Source organism: Brassica napus, chromosome C7 (assembly GCF_020379485.1).
Source record: "Brassica napus cultivar Da-Ae chromosome C7, Da-Ae, whole genome shotgun sequence".
Taxonomy (NCBI): Eukaryota; Viridiplantae; Streptophyta; class Magnoliopsida; order Brassicales; family Brassicaceae; genus Brassica; species Brassica napus.
The window spans coordinates 25,222,146-25,245,614 of record NC_063450.1 but is presented as its reverse complement, the minus strand read 5'-3'; the positions used below and the strand labels follow the sequence as shown (position 1 = coordinate 25,245,614).

General features: G+C 32.5%; 1 pseudogene; it reads left to right on the top strand.

Moving 5' to 3' along the window:
- The first annotated feature begins 11,609 nt into the window (after positions 1–11,609).
- On the top strand, positions 11,610–14,992 carry LOC106435113 (annotated as a pseudogene).
- The last annotated feature ends 8,477 nt before the right edge of the window (positions 14,993–23,469 follow it).

The window sequence follows — 23,469 nt, the reverse complement described above, 5'->3', positions numbered from 1 at the left end:
TCAGTTACAAAATTGTTTTAAAATTAAGTACATAAAATATAGTTTTCTTTAAATAATTTTTTTTGTCAACGATAAACTTATCCCGCGCTTTTAAAGCGCGGGTCAAAATCTAGTTCCTAGATTAAAACTGCTAGTGATATACCGACTTGATAAAAAAAAGGAATTGCATCCTACATCCATCAGACAAATTATAATTCACTCACTACCTAAAAGCCCTCTTTTTCGATATACACTGTACACATTATAGATTATTACCATATTGCCCCCATATTCAACCGGTGAAACCTACTACAAAAAAAATTAAATAAATAATTAATTAATGTAACAAGTAAAATATGTGACCACGTTGTATTCACTCTCACATCTCAAAATAATTAGATAGCTTTCAGGAAGATGAAGATTGACGTGGTCTTTCATTATGTGCACATCTTCTTGAACTGAATTTCTTCTCATGAGAAGAACAAAGAACAACGATGAAGGCGTATACGGTGAGCAGACATAACAACTCTTTCATTTATTTTTCTCTTTCTCCTAAATCATTGATTCTCACATCATGCTTTTGTTTTCATACTTTGTTTTCGTTTCTTTTTTGTTTTAGTGATCCAATGGTGAAGAATAACGACGGTGGACCGATAAAAGCGTCGCCGTGTCGGAAAAAAAGAGAAGATATGAAGATGATCTCCATATGGTAGTGAAGAATAACGACGGTTAACGAAGTGAAGGTGTATCACCAAGTTTGACAAAAGAAGAATTGAAGAAGATGAACTTATCGTCTATATACTATATTCGGGAAAGGAATAGTATAGTATATATTCTTTAGTATAGTTATTTATGTAAAGTTACTATACTATTTGGGATATATATATATATATATCTATACTATTCCTTAAAAATGTAATCATCTTTATATTTACAAATTTGATAGTTTTCTTCTATTTCATTTTGTGTAATTGATTGCAATATGAAATTCATACTATATTAGTTTAAGTGTAATGATTAAAACCAATTTTGGATAGATGACAAATAAACTCTTATATTAGTGTACTATACTACATTTCTACACCATAAATAATATTTATAGTATAAATTAATAATACATAATATTATCTATTATTTTAGATTTTGATATTTGGATTTAGAGTTTATATTTGAGTTTAGGGTTTAGTAATTAGTGATTAGGGTTTAGTATTTAGAGTAATATGGGTGAGTTTGAGGTCAATATTAAATTTTGAGATTTGGGTTTAGAGTTTAGGGTTTAGGGTTTATACTTGGGTTTAGGGTTTAGTGATTAAGATTTAGGATTTAGTATCTAGAAGGGCGGGGTTGGGATTTGGGTTTAGTGAACATGTATCGTTTTATTTGACGACTAATAAAGAGTGTTCTATTTTGTTCACCAATATGTACTATACTATTTATTTTATTCCATTCTATTTGGGTTTACATCTATACTTGGATTTATGATTTAGTAATTAGAGTTTAGAGTTTAGTATTTGGAAGGTGTGGGGTTAAGGTTTGGGTTTAGTGATAGCGGTTTAGGGTTTAATATTCAAAATGTGCCTTCAAGTGTCCAATATTGGAAAATTTTTTATAGATTGTATTTGGATTTATAGGTTCCTGCCTAGGGTTTAGATTTACCAAGTAGAAGTTTGGGTATAGTAAACCATATTATTTATATACTATTTGGGTTTATGCTTCCTCAGTTAGGGTTTAGCTTTAATAATTAATGGTGTGTCTTGTATTGTTATATTTTTGCGGGTGGGGAGAGTTTACTATTTGCATTCCATACTATGGATACACCACTGAAATTTTTTGATTATTTGAAACATTCGTGTACTCTACTACTTAAACTATATGGAATAGAAGATATGTAACATGCTATCCAAGTAAATGTGCCTTTAAGTGTCCAATATTGAAAAACAATTTATAGATTGTATTTGGGTTTATAGGTTAATGCATAGGGTTTAGATTTAGTAAACAGAGGTTTGGGTTTAGTAAACCATATTATATACATTCTATTTGAGTTTATGCTTCTTTAATTTGAGTTTAGCTTTATTAATCAGTGGTGTGTCTTTCTCCTTTCTTTGAGTCATTTCTTTCTTCTTTTGTACCGGCAACTTGCATATGTGGAGGGTATAACCGGATAATATGAAGCCTAAATGTTAGTTTATTCATTTATGGTTTAGTGATTAAGATTTAGATTTTAGTATTTAGAAGGTGGGGTTGAGATTTGGGTTTAGTGACCCTATCATGTATCGTTCCATTTGACGATTAATAAAGAGTGTTCTCTTTTGTTCACCATTATGTAATATACTATATTTTTTGTTCTACTCTATCTGGGTTTAGGGTCTATACGTGGGTTTAGGGTCTATACTTGGGTCTAGAGTTTAGCGATTATGATTTAGGGTTTAGTGACTAGCATTTAGGGTTTAGTATTTGGAAGGTGAGGATTGAGGTTTGGGTTTAGTGATAACAGTTTAGGGTTTAGTATTCAATATTTAGGTATGAGTTTAACATTTAAGAGTTGTGTGTTGGGTTAGAGTCATATACTATTTCTCATGTGAAATGGAACCATTCTTTTATTTTTAATTATGCACTAAATTCATTTCAGTTTCTACACCATTAATTCATTTATTTATTTTATGGAACCACATCGCTAATCCAATTTAAAATTGTACGTGGTAATAAACATAAGTTACGTGGATGTCTTCCATATCTCTCATTCTGAACAATTATCTATTAAAGTGTCCACACTTTAAAACGTCGACGTTATTTCTTTCTTTTTTTTTCACCGGTCACTTGTAATTAAAAAGGGTATAACCGGATAAATTATAGCATAAATGATAATTTCTTCATTATGTCAACATCAATGCCATCCACCTAATTTCTATTATGAATTTGGTTATTGGGCAAATAAGTTCTAAAAAAAAGGATATAGTGACTTGATGTCATCAAACTCAAAACTGAGTTTGCTATTATTTTTATACTAGGTAATAACATGCGTCATGCACAAAATAAAATATTTTATGAAATATTTGCTAAATGGATTAATTTTTTAATTTATTTATTAAATAATAATAAAAGATAAATGAATAGAATTTGATCAAGATACAATTGTAAAAGTATTTAAACTTGTATCAATTCAATACATATTTCTAAAATTTTGAAATGAAAATTTTAAATTTTTTTAATATGTTATAATTAAATTTAAATGATATTAAAATGTACATATATAGATAGGAGTGTCAACATTGGTAAAGTTAATGGGTCAATCCAAACCAATCTAAACCATGAATCTTAATGGATAGAATAATTGGGTACAAATGGATTAATGGATTAAACGTGTTAATGGACTTAGTGGATTGGATTAAAATGATTTTGGATTATAATGGATAATGAATTATCTAATATCTATCTAATGACGCTTACTCATATGGTTTTATGATTATTTGTATTTTTTTAACAAAACTTTATACCTTTGATCATAAATTATTTTAACAGTTTTAGTAATTTATAATCATTTTAAAAATTAAAAATTAAAAATATACAAAACATGTAAAATTTGTTATATTGTTGATATGACTGTATAAATTATTTTAATAATATAAAAATAAACAAAAGTGATAGAAGATATCCAAATATTTATCAGATTTTTATTGTTCAATATCATTATTTATCATTTTATTGTAAATCACGTTAGATAGTTTCATAAATATTATTTAAAGAAAAAATAATGAATATTTCTTTATGAACAGTTGATTAATGAATGGTCCATTTTATCATGCACAATGACAGTTTTATAATATATTTAGTAAGTTAAGTTTTTTTTTTCAATATCAGTTTATTTAATTGAATAGATGTTTATTCAAGAGTTACTTTCCAAGATGAGATTTGATCATCACTGGACAAAACTGATGATGGAATGCATTTCCTCAGTACAATACATAGTTTTATTGAATGGACAACTAAAAAGTCATATAATTCCACAGAGGGGACTACGACAGGGAGATCCCTTATCTCCTTATTTATTTATTATGTGTACGTAAACATTGGTATTAAATATTAAAAAGGCAGAGAGAGAGAGAGAAACATCTTACGGGAATAAAGGTTGCAATGGCTTGTCTTCCAATCTCTCACATTCTGTTTGTAGATGATAGTTTTTTGTTTTGTAAAACACAAAGAGAGGAATGCCAAACATTTCTTAGGATCCTAAAGCACTACGAAATGGTTTCGGACCAGCAGATAAATTTTGAGAAATCTTCAATCCACTTTGGACACAAGATCGATGAACCCACAAGACCTGAACTATGGAATATTTTAGGGATACATAATTTAGGAGGTATGAGATCATATTTGGGAATTCTTGAGAATTTGGGTGGATCCAAAATACAGGTTTTTGGCTTTATACAAGAGCGTTTAAACAATAGAGTAAATGGATGGATTTTTAAGTTTTTCACCAAAGGGGGTAAGGAAGTAATTATAAAATATGTGGTCACAGATTTGTCAAATCATGTTATGTCCTGCTTCCGCATTCCGAAAATGGTCATCAAGAAACTTACGAGTGTTATGGCACAATTTTGGTGGAGTCCATGGGGTAATACTAGAGGTATGCACTAGAAATTATAGGATACAATATATATTTCTAAGGATGAAGGAGCTTTGGGTTTTAAAGAACTCACGGATTTTAATACAGCTATGCTTGGGAAACAATTTTGGAGATTGATAGAGAAACCGAACACATTATTTTCTCGTGTGTTCAAAGGAAGGTATTTCAGGAATGCATCACCCCTGGAACTAATTCGATCGTACTCGTCTTACGGCTGGTGTATTATTGTCTTTGTTAGATCTCTGGTTAGCAAAAGACTAATCAAAAGGGTGGAATCAGGAACATCTATCTCAGTATGGAATGTATTTAGCTCCCATCCACTCGCCCGAAACCATCAAATAAAAATTAACATAATCTTTATCCGGACTTAACAGCGGGTTCTCTCATCAATGTGACACTGAGAACATGAAATTTACAGGTTATTCGGAATCTGGTAGATCCACAAGATGCGAAAATCATTGAAAGTATACCTTTAAGTCGATTTCATACAGAAGATCGGGATTGCTGGCATTTCACGAACAATGGGAAATGCACGGTGAAATTTGGATATCAGGTAGAACGAGTGTATCCAGATAGAGAAAAAATGCTACCAGAATATGGTCCTTCGGTCTCTCCGCTGAAGGCTTCGTGCTGGAAAGTACGCTGTCCACCTGAGATAAGACGTTTCTTATGGTAACTGGTATCAGTATATATAGCGGTTAAGAAAGATTTAAAGGCAAGGGGAATACAAGGGGATACAATTTGCGCATGATGTGGAGCACCTGAGGAGTCCATTAATCACGTGTTCTTCGAATGCCCTCCGACGATTCAGATTTGGGAACTTTCACGGATTCCTTCTAACCCAGACATCTTTCCCACTCAGTCACGTCTTACAAACATGGATCATTTATTTTGGAGGGTCTCTCCGGTAATGGAATATCATCATTTTGTATGGATATTATGGTACATATGCAAAGGAAGAAACAACAAAGTATTTAGTAATTTAGATATTGATCCGAGAGATACCCACAAATTGGCGAAAACAGAGTCCTTACTCTGGGCCGAGGCAAAAATTTCAGAGAATAGATAATACTCGATCACCTGCAGCAGAGATAGTACCGCATATCCCAGGTACATGGTGTTTTTACGGATGGCTCCTGGAAAAATCAGGAAGTCTACTCGGGCCAAGGGTGGTATAACACACTGGATTGTTTTGATGATTTAATGGGAGCGAGGAACACAAAAGCGAGCCAGTCGCCACTTTATTCGGAGATAGAGGCTCTCATTTGGGCAATGGAATGTATGAGGAACCTAAGACAGTTTCCAGTTACTTTTGAAACAGATTGTTCACAGTTGGTGAAGATGGTTTCAGAACCAGACGAATGACTAGCCTTTGCAAGTTATTTGGAAGATATAAAGTTTTTGAAGAGAAGTTTCATCAGTTCAGAGCTCATTCATATACCACATACGCATAATTGTAAGGTGAACAGCCTCGCACATAATGCCAAAAAGCAATCATCGTTTATTGTACATATGGATGCGAAGCTACGATTTGGTTTGCATATCCACATGATTCTCTATTGCTGACAAAAAAAAAAAATCAGTTACGAGAAGATGTATGGTGTTAACATCTAAGAATTATAGTTATAGTTAATGTTGTAATTTAAAAATATTTTTTTATTAATATATAAAAATAATTTTGTTTTGGAATTATCTATGTAGAAATTAACAAAAATAGTTTTTAAGAGACTGAGAATGAGTTAAACACAAACTTATTAATGTATATTGTATACTAAATTCAGGTCTGCCTGCTTGCACATATATTTTTATTAAGATTATGTTTAATATTTTTTATCAATAGATTTTGTTCTATATAAACTAAAATATATATGTGAGGATTAGATGTGCTGTTTACACTTTGATACTATTTATAATTTAATTTTTATTTTAAATTTAATTTATGATTAGAATTTTTAATTTAATAAATTATATATGCTATGAAATTTATGTTAATAACATAATACACAAATATTCAACTTCATTATAGTTGTATTTTGTTTACGATCACTTGGGCTTTTATTTTCAATGTCTCAGCTTAGCTATGCTCATCTTCCGGTTCTCAAATGCACAAGTCGATTGATCAGTACAACTCCGAATATGCCTGGAGTTTTCATGGCAAGGATGTAAAAAAATTTAAGGACTAGCCGGAAATGATTGTTCTGAAACAAATTTTGATCAGCGCCGGGGTGTGTGAAGCCTCGAGAGTCTTCAATTCTTACTGTGACGACAAAAGGAATAATAGAAACAAAGAAGAAAGAAACGAAGAAAAACAAAATAATAAGAATACTTGTTCTTTATTGTTTTTTCGGATTTAATAAGAAATAATTTTATTCTATGATTTCTTAAATTAAAAGAAATAAAAAGGAACATTAAGGAAAAATAATTCTTCATAAATGGTGTTAAAATTAAGAAATGAAGAGGAACTAATTATTCTTGCTCGTTCATGTGGTCACCATTTAGACTTCATGTTGTAACCACAAGATGTTTACACATATCTTTTATTTTATTTTTTATCTTGTGTACTTTGTGATAATTAAACTGTGTACCGTGTACAAAGTACAAACCCCATGTGGGTATTAAATGAAATGTGTGGGACAAAAAAAAAAGACTGAAAATGAGTTTGTTATTATATGTAGATTATTTGTACTATATTCAACATATATTTTTATAAACAAGAAAACAAATATTTTTTTTAATATTTTGTTGGCTTCACAAATCATCAATGCAATACAAAATTCTTTCACACTTCCACGATCATCCGTAGGAGGAAGAACAGGATTGAGATGCTAAAAGATGAGCAGGGGCAGTGGCTGACCGATGGAGAAGAGCTAGAGAAGTTGGCTATCACCTACTACAGGAGACTTTATGCTTTGGATGATGTGGAACAGTCAGTGGAAGCATTACCTCGGGGGAGCTTCGCGATGCTGTCATATGCGGATAAACACGATTTGCAGCGGCCTTTCACTGCAGATGAGATAGCGACAGAGATCAGAAATATGGGAAGCTTCAAAGCACCAGGGCCGGATGGATTTCAACCAGTGTTCTACCAGCGATGTTGGGATACGATTGGAAGCTCGGTGGTTCAGTTTGTGCTCGACTTCTTTAGAACGGGGGAATTACCCCAGAACACAAACAATGCAGTCTTGGTGCTTATCGCGAAGGTTGTGAGACCTGAGAGAATAATGCAATTCAGACCAATAAGCCTCTGCAATGTCCTATTTAAAACGATCACAAAGACATCGGTGGGAAGGATGAAAGGGATCATGAACAAAATCATTGGGCCAGCGCAATCAAGTTCTCTTCCAGGTCGACTTACCACAGATAATATAGTGGTGGTCCAAGAAGCAGTCCATTCAATGCGCCGGAAGAAGGGCAGGAAGGGTTGGATGCTGTTGAAACTGGATCTCGAAAAAGCTTTTGACAAAATACGCTGGGATTTTTTGGAGGATACTTTACAGGCAGCCGGGTTCCCTGATACTTGCGTAGGGTGGATTATGCAGTGTGTTACAGGACCATCGATGAGTCTGTTGTGGAACGGAGAGATGACTGATAGTTTCAAGCCACTGAGGGGCTTACGGCAGGGAGACCCCTTGTCTCGCTACCTTTTTGTTCTGTGTATGGAACGGCTTTGCCACCTTATTGATCGAGCTGTAGTGGAGAACAATTGGAAACCTATACGACTATCACGAGGAGGACCGTTGTTATCCCATATCTTGTTTGAAGACGACCTTATACTGTTTGCGGAGGCCTCAGTTGCTCAGATACGTGTCATTAGAGGTGTACTGGAAAGATTCTGCATAGCATCTGGCCAGAAAGTCAACTTGGAGAAATCCAAAATATTCTTCTCTTTGAATGTTTCGCGGGAGATGGAAAGAATGATTAGTCATGAGAGTGGTATTCAATCAACACATGATCTGGGCAAATATCTCGGCATGCCGGTGTTGCAGAAGCAGATTAACAAGGACACCTTTGGAGAGGTTCTTGAGAGGGTTTCATCTCGACTTACAGGCTGGAAGAGTAAGACGCTGAGCTTTGCGGGCCGTGTGACACTTACCAAATCGGTATTGTCGTCGATTCCGGTACATACCATGAGTACCATTATGCTTCCACAGAGTACTCTTGACCGACTAGACAGACTTGCGCGTAACTTTCTCTGGGGGAGCTCCTCAGACCGACGAAAGCTTCATCTCGTGGCATGGGACAAAGTTTGTCAACAGAAAAATGAAGGAGGTTTAGGGATCCAGCACTCAAGAGAGATGAATGAGGCCCTGATAGCAAAAGTTGGATGGCGAGTTATGAACAACGAGCACAGTTTATGGGCTCAGGTAGTGAGAAAGAAATACAGCGTAGGTGATCTCAAAGATATGAGATGGATGATGGCTAAAGGAACTTGGTCTTCTACTTGGAGAAGTGTGGGTCTCGGACTAAGAGAAGTAGTGGTTCGAGGGCATAGATGGGTACTCGGAGACGGAAGACAGATTAAGTTTTGGTCAGATACTTGGCTATCGGATGATCCTCTAGTACTGTCGATCACATCTGTTCTACCACAAGGTCAAGAAAATCAACTAATTAAAGATTTGTGGAAGGACGGCATTGGCTGGGATTTGGAGAACATTGATCCATATCTTACAGAGGATAAACGACTTGAGCTCCTTGCAGTCGTGCCTGATCATGTAACTGGAGCGAAGGATAGAGTAGCTTGGAAAGGAACCAATAATGGAAGCTTTTCTGTAAAGTCGGCCTACAGGCTGTTAACTTCTGTTGTCCCACCAAGACAGAACATGGAGAGGTTCTATCAACGTATATGGACGGTGGTAGCTCCGGAGAGAGTACGATGTTTCATGTGGCTAGCTGGACAGCAGGTTATCATGACCAATTGTGAGAGATACAGACGGCATCTTGGAGCTACGAATACGTGTGAAGTCTGTAAGGGAGCTCCAGAGACAGTATTACATGTTCTTCGGGATTGTCCGGCGATGGAAGGAATATGGAATCATGTGGTTCCAATGGGTAAAAGACAGACTTTCTTTACCCAGTCACTACTCCAATGGCTGTTTACAAACCTGGGGGATAACCAGATGGTAGGAGAGAGCACATGGTCCACCTTTTTTGCAGTAACGGTATGGTGGGCGTGGAAATGGAGGTGCGGAAATGTTTTTGGGGACACCCGATTGTGCAGGGACAGAGTAAAATTTGTCAAGGAGAAAGCAAGAGAGGTGACCAAAGCAACATGCGCCCTAGGAGATCAGAAACGTGCACCGCAACGAGAGGAGAGAAGAATATGGTGGAAAGCTCCACGAGATGAGTGGATTAACCTCAATACAGACGGGGCATCACATGGAAACCCTGGTGATGCAACAAATTTGGCGATTGGTGCGGAGGCTTTGCACTGAATATTGGTCGATGCTCTACTCCACTGGCAGAATTGTGGGGGGTCTATTATGGACTGGTATTGGCATGGGAAAGGGGGATCGCAAGGTTGGAGCTAGAGGTTGATTCAGCAGTTGTGGTTAGATTTCTTAAGACAGGAATTGAGGAGACTCACCCACTGTCGTTCCTTGTACATCTGTGCCATGGCTATCTTTCAAAGGACTGGATTGTCCGAATTGATCACGTGTATAGGGAAGCTAACCGTCTAGCCGACGGGTTAGCCAACTATGCCTTTACTTTACCATTAGGAATTCATAGTTTTGATTATGTACCACCTGATGTAATTTCGATTCTTGAGGATGATGTCTTAGGCGTTTCTCGTCCTAGGCATGTAGTGATGTCGTAGTTGTCCGATTTTTTCTAATAATATAGGGAGGCTTTTTTCCCTTTTGCCCAAAAAAAATCCTCAATGCAAACGAAGAAACAGAATAAGAATTTTTTTTTGGAGTATTAAAATTAAATATTTCATATTTAGAAAATATCGATCTTTGTATAATTTCAGTCAGGATATCTTTCATAATTCTGGATACATTATAAAAAAATAATGGATTAATTTTTTAAAATGTTAATATCCTCGTGTCGTCAACAGTTCATGGGAGTTAAAATCTTTTAGTTGTCATCATTCTATAATGTATAAAGAAAAGTATACAATCCGTTTTCAAAGTATTAAAAATATAAAGAATGATATTAAGAAAAATAGAAAAACCAAATCTTTGTGCTTGCTGAAAAAATTACAACCGAGATGATCCATTTTATGTAGCAAAGACTGATTATTTGCTGAAAATATCAACAAATCCTTAAAAGCATCCTTATAAAAAAGTAGCAGCAAACTTTTGGTTGATCATTATTGTTAATTTTGAAATTAAGTTTTAATACATTAATACTACATTAATATTTAATATTTAAATATAAATATAAAATATATTAACATTTTTATTGATGGATGTAATAAAAATTTGAGAACTTTACGTACATTAAAGTTTATATAGTACTGTTTCAAATTTCTGAAATCTTCCAATAAAATAGTAATATAATTTTATATTTATTCTTAAAAAAATTTTTTTTGCTAAGGGATGATATTATCAATAAAAACGCTCTTACTGCTTACGGTCTTACGGATCCAGTATATACACAGGGCCGGCTTAGATAGGGGGCGAACGGTGCAACCGTCCCAGACCCAATCTGTTATCCTGCTATTTTTTAATAGATAAGGATTTGATTTTTTTTTAAAATACATGTATTTTTATATTAAAAATAAGAAAATGGACCCAAATTATTTTTATATGAAATTATTTTTTTATTTCCATAGATTTATTTTTAAAAATATTTCTGGTATTTAAAAAAAAAACATATATCTATCAGATTTTTAAAAAAAAAGTAATAATAGTTTAGAAATTAAATTTTTTTTTTGTCCCAAGACCCATGACACCATTACGAGGTTGCCACTCCTTCCTCTATATAATAAAAAGGATACGAACTCTTAAAGCATTTCAAAGTCGTCTACCAAAGCACTTTCGTTGGTAAAGAGAAGCAAAGCAGCCAGTAAATAAACATGGCAGAGTCTTCTTCTCTATTAGGAGAGCTTGAGGTTGAAGTTGAGATCAAAGCTCCTGCTGCGAAGTTCTACCACATGTACGCTGGAAGACCACATGTGTCCAAAGCCACTCCACGCAATGTGCAGGCATGTGATCTGCACGACGGAGAATGGGGCACAGTTGGCAGTATCATCTCTTGAAACTACATGCATGGTACGTATTTTTTGCTAGAATAATCTATATGATATCATATGTATATATGTATATTTGTGAATTTATAAATAATGCTGCAAAAATATAGATTTTTATGGTAAACGGTTCGTTTTGGGTGTAGATGGAAAAGCAAAGGTGGCGAAAGATAGGATCGAAGTGGTGGAACCGGAGAAGAAACTTATAAAGTTTAAGGTTTTAGAGGGAGGTCTTATGGAAGAGTTCAAGAGCTTTTTGATTACGATCCAGGTTACCCCTAAGCAAGGAGGAAATGGAAGTATTGTGAAGCGGCACTTCGAGTATAAGAAGATTGATGAGATCGACGAACACCTCTTGTTCGAGGAATAAAGGTGGAGTTGTTTTTGTTTATTCTCGTACGTTTTCTATAATTTTAATGTTTTTTTTGAGTAAAATATGATTTTCATGCTTGTCTCAATAACTATGCTCTTTCAAGATTAAGATTGGTTTCTTCAAGTTATAAAGGATGGTGAGTTGATGTTGTAAGTTGCAAATATGAAGCTTGTGAGTGTATGCTTTGATTATTAATTTGATAACAAAGCGCCTATATACTTGTTCGTCTCATCTTAATATACTTTGAGAGATCAATTCACAAGGATGAGAATCATGCAAGAAAAGAAGGAAAATTCTTGTTAATATATACTAGGTGGAGATCCGCGAGTTGCGCGGAATGAAAACGCGGAATGAATATTATATATAAAAATTACTTATACATGTTGTTATTTATTTTGTTTTCATTACTATGAAATAATAAATATATTGAATAATTGAGAAGCGAGTAACTATTATGTATCTAATTAAATTTGAATAATCACAAGTCAAAATAATCCCCCTTGTTTATTTACAATAATTTTTATTGGTCAATAAATAAAGAAATCATTTTATTTATTTTATATGTTATATAATTAAATTTAAATGATATAGACACATATATATAGTATATTTTAATATATATATTTATTAATTGAAGCTTCCTACCTACTCATATAATTTTATTAACATTTTTATATTTTTTACCAAAAATAATTAAACCATTAATCACAAAATTTTCGGTGTGAAATTTTTAATAATTTATAATCATTTTTAAAAATTCAATTCAAATCTCGAAATTAAAATATTAAGGTCTCAATACTTTTGAAATAAAATTTTGAAATTAACATATTTATGTATTTTTATATGGTGCATAGTTTAATTTTAATAATATTAAAATATATATATATATTTAATCTGAATATCTATTAAATGAAATTTTTTATTCATATAATTTTATAATCATTTGTATTTTGTTATAACAAAAAAATAAACAATTGATCACAAATATTTTAATGTTAGACTTGTAACAATATTAGTAATTTATAGTTTTTTTTAGAAAATTCAAAATATAACATTTGATAGTATATCTGCTGACTTTATATCCAAGCCACACATTTGGTCAAACCAAGAGTTAAATGGAAGAGACCAAATGGCAGCTGAAAAAAATCTGCTGTCCGGAAGATGTTAGCTTCGATAATGTTGTTTTTAATCCAAGCCACCCATAGATACTATACGTTTTTGAGCTTTGAGAAGAGGACATTAGCTGCCAATGAAAGTATATCTCACGGACAGTCACGCTGAGTGCCCTAGGGCACCTTTATCGCAGAGGTTGAGTGGGTGTTTTTAGTGTAGGTCCTACAAAAAGGTAGAAAAACAGTTGTTTAAAGCCTCCAAATAAACACCTATTTAAGTGGTTCTTTGGACTCCACTGATACGTAACGGTCCACGATTGATTTATTTTTTAATTATTTATTTAATCAGATAAAAAAATAAAAAATAAAAAAATAAGAACCACAAATGGTTTTCATGGGATAAAGATGCTCTTGCGTGATATTGTGTAGATAAGACTGATTCTTGGTAAAAAGAAAAGACTGATTCAAAATATAAATGAAGACTGACTCTTGGCAGACAGCTTCAGCAATTTTGAGAAAAAAAATATATATATATATATATATATATATTTGCTCAAAAATATATTTTAAAATTGTAACAAACTTTGATTATAAAACTAAATGTCAATTGCCACGTATGGATGAACAGTCTACTCGCTGACATTTGCTTGATATATATTTGTAGAAAGTCGCTGGGTCCAATCAACTTCATAAAAAGTAATAATCAAACAATACTACTATTATGGATCTAAAGATGTTTAGATCTAATAATTCAAACATTTATGGATAAGTAAGTACACATATTGCTAGTTTTTATAATGTTTTAAAATACTATCTATAATTTTATCCCATCCTTTAATCATCCCATAAGTCAACTTTTCTCACCATTTCCTCTATAAAAAGCGCTAGAAACTGTTAAAGGATTTCAAGTCAAAAAGAAACAATTCTTCCTGTTATAGAAAGATTAGAGAAAGAGAAGCAAAGCACCAGAAGAAATAAAAATTGCAGAAATGGAGGACATGCCAGAATCTTCCCTTGTAGGAGAAGTTGAGGTAGAAGTTGAGATCAAAGCGCCGGCAGAAAAGTTCTACGAGATGTACACCGGAAAAGCACACCATGTCGCCGAAGCCACTCCTCAAAACGTGCAGGCATGTGATCTGCACGACGGAGATTGGGGCACACTTGACAGTGTCATCGTCTGGAACTATGTTCATGGTATGTGAATCAAAACATAACATTTTAGAAGATCTGAACACATATATAATATTTTCCAAGGAAATAATATATTTGATTGGTAACTGGTAAACATTTGGATGTAGATGGGCAGGCAAAGGTGGCTAAAGAGAGGATTGAATTAGTGGAGCCGGAAAAGAAACCGGTTAAGTTCAGGGTCATAGAGGGAGACCTAATGGACGACTTCAAGAGTTTATTGATCACGATCCAGGTGACTCCTGAGCAAGGAGGGCTTGGAAGTGTTGTGAAGTTGCATTTTGATTATGAGAAGATCGATGAGAACGTGGTTCACCCTGAGACTCTGCTTCCATTTTTCGTTCAGATGATCAAAGAGATCGACCAACACCTCATGTCCGAGGAATAGAGGACCTCTTTTCGTATATCTTATGTGTGTGTTTCCATGCTTGTCTCAGTATTGTGCTCTATCTGTAGTGTAATACTTTTTTATAATTTGAACATATATATATGTTGTACTATTGATAGTAATAAAATTGTATTGGCTATACGTAGTTTAGTGGTTTTTCCTAGTATTAGTATATTTGTGTCGTAATACGGATGTAAATTCGATCGGTAGTATGTGTGCGGGTTATAGATGACAAAAAATTAATTTGCTATCATTACAGTTGAAGAAATCTCATTAGAAATTGAAGTAATTTGTATTAAAATGACAAATTCATTGTTATTCAAATATATAATTTTTAAAGAGAAAATTCCTTAAAATACATAAAGTAAATTCCATTTGCTATAATAATATGTATTTTGCCTTCCTGTTTAATACACAACCTATTTTTCAATGCCTAATTAATACATAAACTTTCGAAAATCGCATGTTTTACAACGCCAAACTAATGACGTCACCCGTTAAACGGATTCGTTAAAACGTTGTTAGTTTTAATCAGAAAAAGTTTCTGAAAAATATGATTGGTTGTATGATATGTTGTGATTATTGATTATTTAACTTACCAATTGAACCTCTTGATTATTGCTTGTGTTTGGGTTTGGGTTGGGATATTAAGTGGTTGTGCAAGTTAGTCAGGGTTGTGGATTCGCTGAGTAACATTAGGTTACTCACCTCTCGTTGTATAATCCTTTTTTGGCAGGTAACAAAGCCTGTAGCCGGGGACGTGCAGAACATTAGGAACACCAGAGTAGTTTGATGTATGTCTTTTTGTAAAGCCATGTTTTGTTATACATATGTGTAGACTTGATTTGGCTTAGGCCTCCGCGGACGTATAAAATATGTTGTGTTTGTAAACTAGATATTATATGGTAATAAAACGGATGTTTAAATGTAATTGCGATGTATTTCTGATATTGGTTCGGTCTTACCAACATAATTTTAGTTCATCGTACGGGATGAAAAGTCTTAGATGGTGTGCTAAGGGGGCACTAACTCGTAAACGGTCTGGCTAGGGTCGCGTGATGATTTTTCGTGACTTCAGCCAGATTGATGTCAAGTTGGTCAAGTAGCGACCTCGGGCTGACTGGGCGGAAGAACGGTTAGGGGGTGTTACAGAAACGCACAAAAAAATGTTGGGATGAGTAGCTTACGAAGAATTATTGCGTGTGTGATGAGCTATTAAAAGCTCATATATAGGCTGTATATATGTCAAAATATAAAATCTGTTAATAATGAACCATGTATATAAGTATACAATAGTTTGGAGAAAAATTCTAACTCGGAGAATAGGTAAAGTTTGGAGAACAAATATATATACCTAAGACTTTCTATATGGACATCATCAAAATATTCATAACACTTTCCTTTGATGTCCATTATACCAAATTGCTTTCAAAACGCTGTAGATTCTGCTTCATTAAAAACCTTACCAGGAAAATCCAATGAGAAAAACCATGGTTAAGGAAAAAAGAGTAGCGCGTAATGACTTCCCTCGTGACATAATCTGATAAGATGAACTAACTTCTTGGAAGTAACAGTGTGTAACGCCTTGTTGAATAAAACAGCAAAGTTGTCACTTGAGTGAACATATAGAGCACGCCCATCGTCATTGTTCTGTAGTTCATGAACCTCCTATGGTTTCATCATTTTCTTTTATTCTCTCGATATAAAATAGTTTAGAATGATGATAGAATTTTATCTTTGAAATTTTAATATCCTTTTTGAGTGTCTATCATTTGTGTGTTCTTTGTTGACTCGTTTAAACATTGTCATGAAAAAATCCTGTAGAATAAAAACTATGATAAGGAAAAAGAGTACAACCACACATATTTCACATTTCTTCCTCTAAAAACAATATTTTCAGGATATGCATTCTGATCAAATATATCTCTTTAGGCTATTGATCTAACAGAACAAACTCTTTTGATTTATATTATAATATCTAGGGTTTTAGACTTATGGTGTACAATTCTCCTTTGACATAGACAATAATTTCTTAGTCTATTTGGACTTCAAGCCAAATCTTACATACAATCGTCTACAAATTCTTATTGTACATATAAGTTATTCATGCTCTTATAGTAAAAGTTATTATTATGACTTTTTCTTTCTTGTCATATGAAATTACATATTTCAGATATGAAAGAAATTAGTAACTCGCTCAATAACACTATAAATATGGTACTTCAAGACCAACCATATATGATCATCTTAATATAAAATCATTTAAGGATCTTTTTAGATAGCATCTCATTTTTATATCTTCAGTTTGGAATACATAAAGATAATATGGTATTTTTAATCCAAAATACAATTTTCTATATCTCTTCAGGAGATTTGATTATATTCAAATCAATGATTCTATTGATCTATAATATCTTGATAAACACAAAGGGTGTGTATTTTAATTTCTAATATTTCATATATCCCATAAAACATATTTCGATTGAATAGCTAGAGTTCCTTGAACATGATTTTGACATCTTCAATCCTTCATGGAGTTTATCTTTGGGTTTTATAATTCAAGTTCTTCCTTTATTACCAGACTGATAAGGAACTTGAAATTAGTTGCATATACCACATGAGACTATGGCTCTGCACAATCAATTCATATGTATCTTTCTTTGGTGCAATAAGTCATTTTATCCCACTTGTTTTATACATTTTAGTGTATGGACTATTGGTCCAAATAATTATCTTTCACAAGAGTTTCTATATTTGTCTATTAATTCTTTCTTATTTGGCCAATCATTTCTTTGTATCTACTTTTCAATAGACTTTCTTTCGTGATCCTCTTTCTCATTCATCATATCAACTGCTACTTAGCATGCATAAATATCATGACGTCAGTTTACTTATCGATTCCGTTTTATTTCATACATGACATAACTTTATTGATATCTTTTCATTGTCTCATTACCTGAATTTCTTTCAGTCATGTTTAATGTTTCTTCTGGAGATCATTCAAACTCTATTTCCTCTTGACCATTATAATTTATGCTCTTTTCCATTTACGAGGATTCTTATCTTTGGAACCAACATGTCTACTACGTTTCAGGCGTGACTCAGACTTACTAGCAGTTTGATATTTTCCTTCTGGGACATCAATTCTTATTGGAGCATTTACAGCTGCTATATGTGATTTGATCACTCTATTTATATGGGTCAACAAATGTGTCTGGCAACTGCTTTACTAAGAGCATCTCCAACCCCACTCCATAATTTACTGCAAAATGGAGTGGGAAATGGAGGGATGAACAAACAAAAAAATGATTACTCCATAAATGGAGTAATTTGTTTTTTGTTTGTTCATCCCTCCATTTCCCACTCCATTTTGCAGTAAATTATGGAGTGGGGTTGGAGATGCTCTAAGCTCTATAATTGAATTATCTTTTGGACTTCTATTTAACATTCTCTTTAGTCCGAGGATCAATGATAATTCATATCAACTTATTTTCTTTTCCAGCTGTTTATTTTCTCTTGTTTATGTTGGAAATACTAATTCAATTTTAGCATTCAGATCAAGCTTTACTTATATTCTTCAGGGATGGCTCTAGATTCTTAAGTATCAATGGAGATTTATATCCAACATATATTCCCAACCTCATTTGAAAACACATCTTAATGAAGCTCTGTGTGGAGAAACTGGAATGTGTATCGCACATCCAAAACTCTTGGACAAAAAATGGTTGATTTATGACCCAATACCAATGATGGGGAGAAATAGTGATTACTTATTGGCATGATGCAAATTATGTTGCTCTAAATGTTCAATACTTGTTGCAATGAACATGCAATAGTTAATCAAATATTTAAGACGTTAATTCACCAAGATTATAAAGATGCATAGTGAGTGATCAGTCCACAACATCTCTTTTATTCATGCCAATATATTTCTTTGGCTGGTGAAAACCATATTACCATTTTATCTTGCGAGAAAGCAACTCAGAAGAATCTTCTAGTTCTTCAATGAATATTCACATAAATCTTTTAATACCTTTCAACATCATTATTGAACCAAAATGGTCTAACAGGTTCATGTCAAGTATTTTGTAAACTTCTGGTTTATTATATATTTATCTCCATTTAACTAATATGTGTAGTACAATCTATAAGAGGATGTACGCACTTTATAGACTATACTTTTACTGCTTTGAGAAATATTTCTGATTTGAAATGAATTTAATATTTCTTTCACTTTGTGTCTCAGTATAATTTGTCTCAAATTTTTATAGATTTACTTTAAGAAGAATTCATCAATCTCAGTTTAGTGCAAATATAAGCTTCTAGATGTTTTACTTAATATAAAATGTGAGATTCTTTAAATCTTCTACTCGAGATGATAATACTACATGTTTATCAATCTCGAATGAATCTCATTTTTGAATTAACAGCATACCATATTTGGGTCATGTATTCTCTCTTAAATCTTTCTAACTTATGAGACTTATAAGAATATAATACATTGGGAATTTTAAATTGCAGCCGTATGTCTAGTAATATTATGTACTCTTCTACAACATTCATATGTATCATTTTCTTGAGCATTATATAAGCTTTATGCTACCTTGTATTGTACTCACAACATTTTTTTTTCATGTTCAAATGATTGAATCATATCTCTTCTCTATTACCATATTTATTTTCTCAACTTCAAGTGAGAGTATGAGTTCTAAAAATAAACTTTTCTATCTTGACCTTGACTTTATACATATCCACATTCACGTTTCCAATTAGTTTTATTTTCATTTTTATTACAGGTTATCACATTCTCTTCGGGGAATGGAACATAACAAATAAGATGTGATTCATGATCTTTCATCAATAACACATTTTTTTAGTCTCAAGGAGAATATAAAACTTTTTTCAATCTCCTTTTAAATTTTTGTGTCTAGTGGACAACATTAGTTGTGTGAAAAATATGTATTCTCTAATATCCTTGCATCATTGATATTCTCTTCGGGAAATTTTAAGATATTAAACTTAACATCCAACATAGTTGAGTTTTATTTACAGTAATCTTTTGATGCAAACTATATAATGGACTTTAGGTAATCACATTCAGATGATTATACTTTTCTTTAACTCTCATCATAGTTGAGATTTATTTACATACTTTATGTCTTGTAATCTTTAGATTCAAAATACATTAATGAGCTTTATGTAATCAAATTAATTCAAGTGATCATACCTTTCTTTGGATTATTCTCCAGAATGGATCTTTTATGGTCAAGCCTTGAACTTAAAATTCTCATATACAAAATGTAATGAAATATAATAATCAAATATATATGTCAAATTATATAGAGATATGTATTATCACAAGTATCTTATTACATTAAAAATAGATAATATTCTTCTCGTAATTATTTTATTGCTAGCCTTTTACGATCATGTCATTAACCATCTTAATATTGACTATATTTTCAATTAATATTCAAACAAAATCAGATGACATGTATAAATTAATTTATCTAATCAAACTTTACTTAACTATAAATCAATATTAAGCATGATAGGTAAACGGGAAAATGATTATTTAATTCCCAAAGAATTTGAAATTGACAGATAAATTCCCCAACTATCACATATGCAAAATAATTCCCCGAATCCGCATTGACTTTGCAAAATTGAACTTTTGAAAAGTCCACGTTGAACGGTTAACGGAAAACGTTAAGTCTAATTGTGTGGCCCTCTTTTAATCATCTTGTTCGACTTTCATGTCTTCTTCTTCCTCAAATCAAGCAACATAAACCCTAAATTAATTCAGAAAACCATTGGAGAGAAAATACACCATAGGTTATAGTAATACATTCTCTCTTTTCTTTCTTTCTGAATCCATAGTTCATGATGACACAAACTTATTGACGAATCTGAATTATTTTCTATATTCTCTGTTGAAAGGAAAGGACAGGTTGTTCTTGGAGGTTGAAGGTAAGCTACGTTAGAAGATCTACATTAGTCCTTCAAAATTAAAACTCCTTGAATGCTTGGGTTTCTCTAAGGACGAGATGCAGTGGTTCACAAAGAGGAGAGCCACATTCACATTGTAGTATTGCACCCTTGTAAACGCCTTCAAGTTTCAAATGACTGAAAATATAGCTAACCGATACACAGTTTCATACGAGGTTCCATAGAGAAGCTGAACGACTTTGTGCAACAAGTATCTCATAATGGTGGGGGGTCTTTTTCAAATATGGAATTGTCAGCCTGAAGTTATCATACCGAGTATTTACAACGATGGACCTGACTCTGCAGCTGCAATGGTGTCTATGCTGTTTACTTAAATCTCTGTTTTGGCTTAGACGATTAAGCTCACTGCTGCTCAAGTGTGTTACAAAAGGCTTGTGGGCTACGGACTGAGCAGAGGGTGTCAAAGTCCACCAAAAATAGATATTTTCAAATGTTCTAAGCAATATGTAAACATGATTATGTATTGCTTTCGTCACCAAACTCAAACCAACTAATGTCATGAGATGTTTTTTTATATTCTGATTTCCTCACCAGAACAAATATTGTATTAGCTCTGTGTAAAATTACAGAGATTGACACATTTATCAGGTTTGTATTCTTTTTAACAAGATAAATCTACAATCATTCTTCAAGTAAACACATTAGGTTCTGTAGTCTTTTTGCTTCAGCATCAAATAAGTCTCACGTATTTATATGATATCAAGCACAATTATAAAGTCAAGGTTTTTCAAATTTTCTAAAAGTATTAAAAAGTGATCAGTATGACTAACGAGAGTGCGATATCTACAGTGATTCCGCCGCAACACTCCGAGCAGCACCAGCTATCACATATGCATAATTCTCCATGGGCAAATCCGTTTCTGAGCAATGTTTTTTGTTATTCATGCTCAAATTAGAAAAAAGGAAAAAGAAGAAGAAGTAGACGATTAAAAGAGGGCACACGACTAGAGTAACTTTTTCGTTAATTGTTTGATGTGGACTTTTCAAGAGTTCAATTTTGCAAAGTCAATGCAGATTTGGAGAATTATTTTGCATATGTGATAGTTGGGGAATTTATCTGTCAATTTCAAATTCTTTGAGAATTAAATGATCATTTCCCAGATTTTTTCAGATAACTAGAGTTTTAAATTTTACTCAGCGTTTAGGATTTTGTGCTGAAAACGTGTTATAAATAACGAAAAAATAGATAAATTGATGTATCTGATTCTATTGATAGTGAACCATTATAAATGTACAATAGTTTGGAGATAAAATATAAGTTGGAAAAAAGTACAACTTGGAAAAAGCATATCTATAATTTTTCATATGGATACCACTACAATATTCATAACAAAATCTAAATTTATTTTAATATAAGATATTTCTATATTTTTAATAAAATATTTTTTTCAACAAACTAAAATCAAGTGAGAATCAAATGATATAATATTCTCTCAAGAAACTACAACGAAGTTAAAAAACGGTATGGAATTATGGGAGGTCCGAATTGTCTCAGTGGTTTGACTAACGTTTCATTAATGCTTATACACCATGAAGTTTGGGTTTCAAGTCTCAGAGAAGGTAAAATTATGCGAATTAAGGGAGAAAAAGTTTACAAGAGATCTGTAGCATGACGGAAGGAATACCGTTAAGCGTGGATCCCATAGGACGGCTCAAGTGACGCAGTCATGCATGAATCCTCATACCGCAAGTAAAATTGTCGGCTATAAAATCGTCTGTAATATATTTCTCATAGTTGTAATAGCATAATTCTTCAGCGTTAAAAAAAATATATGAAAGAAAGTAATTTGTGATTTCATCATTTGGAAGAGTAGACAGAAGACATATATGGTCCGCTTTTTTTTTTTTTTTTTGGTTGCATGCATGTGTCTAATTTTATGTTTTTTTGGACATTATCATTTCTATTTAATATATTTGATTTTTTTCTTTGATAAACACCTTGCACATATCTTTATCTGCGTTAAAGAAAAAAAGAAGAAATAAAAGTGTTACTTAAATAGCATAGTTATTTTTAATTATCTTTGAAAGGAAATGTAAATGATTTTCTTGAACAGGAATAAGTAATCTACAGCGTATTAAACCAAAACGAAAAAAATTCAGAACATAAAACTATTTTTAACTATTTTTCAAAATATAGTATATATGTTTAAATATACAATATATATTATATTTCTTGTACTTCATATACAAAAGCTATTTAAATTTTTAATAAATATATATAATTCTTGCCATGTATTTTTATATATACATATCTTAAAATATATTTTGCAAATTAGAAATAATTTAAAATTTTTGACTGTTTCTTGCAAAATTTGTAAGGTGTTTGCTTATGTTGCAAAAAGTTGCAATTTAGTAAAAAAAACATGCAACATATATTATGGTTGAGATTTTGCAATAAATGTTTAAATGAAATTGGGATGAATATTCATTATTGCAAATATATTGCAATAATCATAGGAAATTAATAACATAAATGGATGTTGCAAATTGTTTTTTTTTTTTTTTTGCAATACTGTTAATTTCTTGTAGTGTTTGTTTATAAAATAGGGTTTGGTGAAAATTGGAGGATAATGTATAGTTAAAAACATAGAATGCAAATATCAC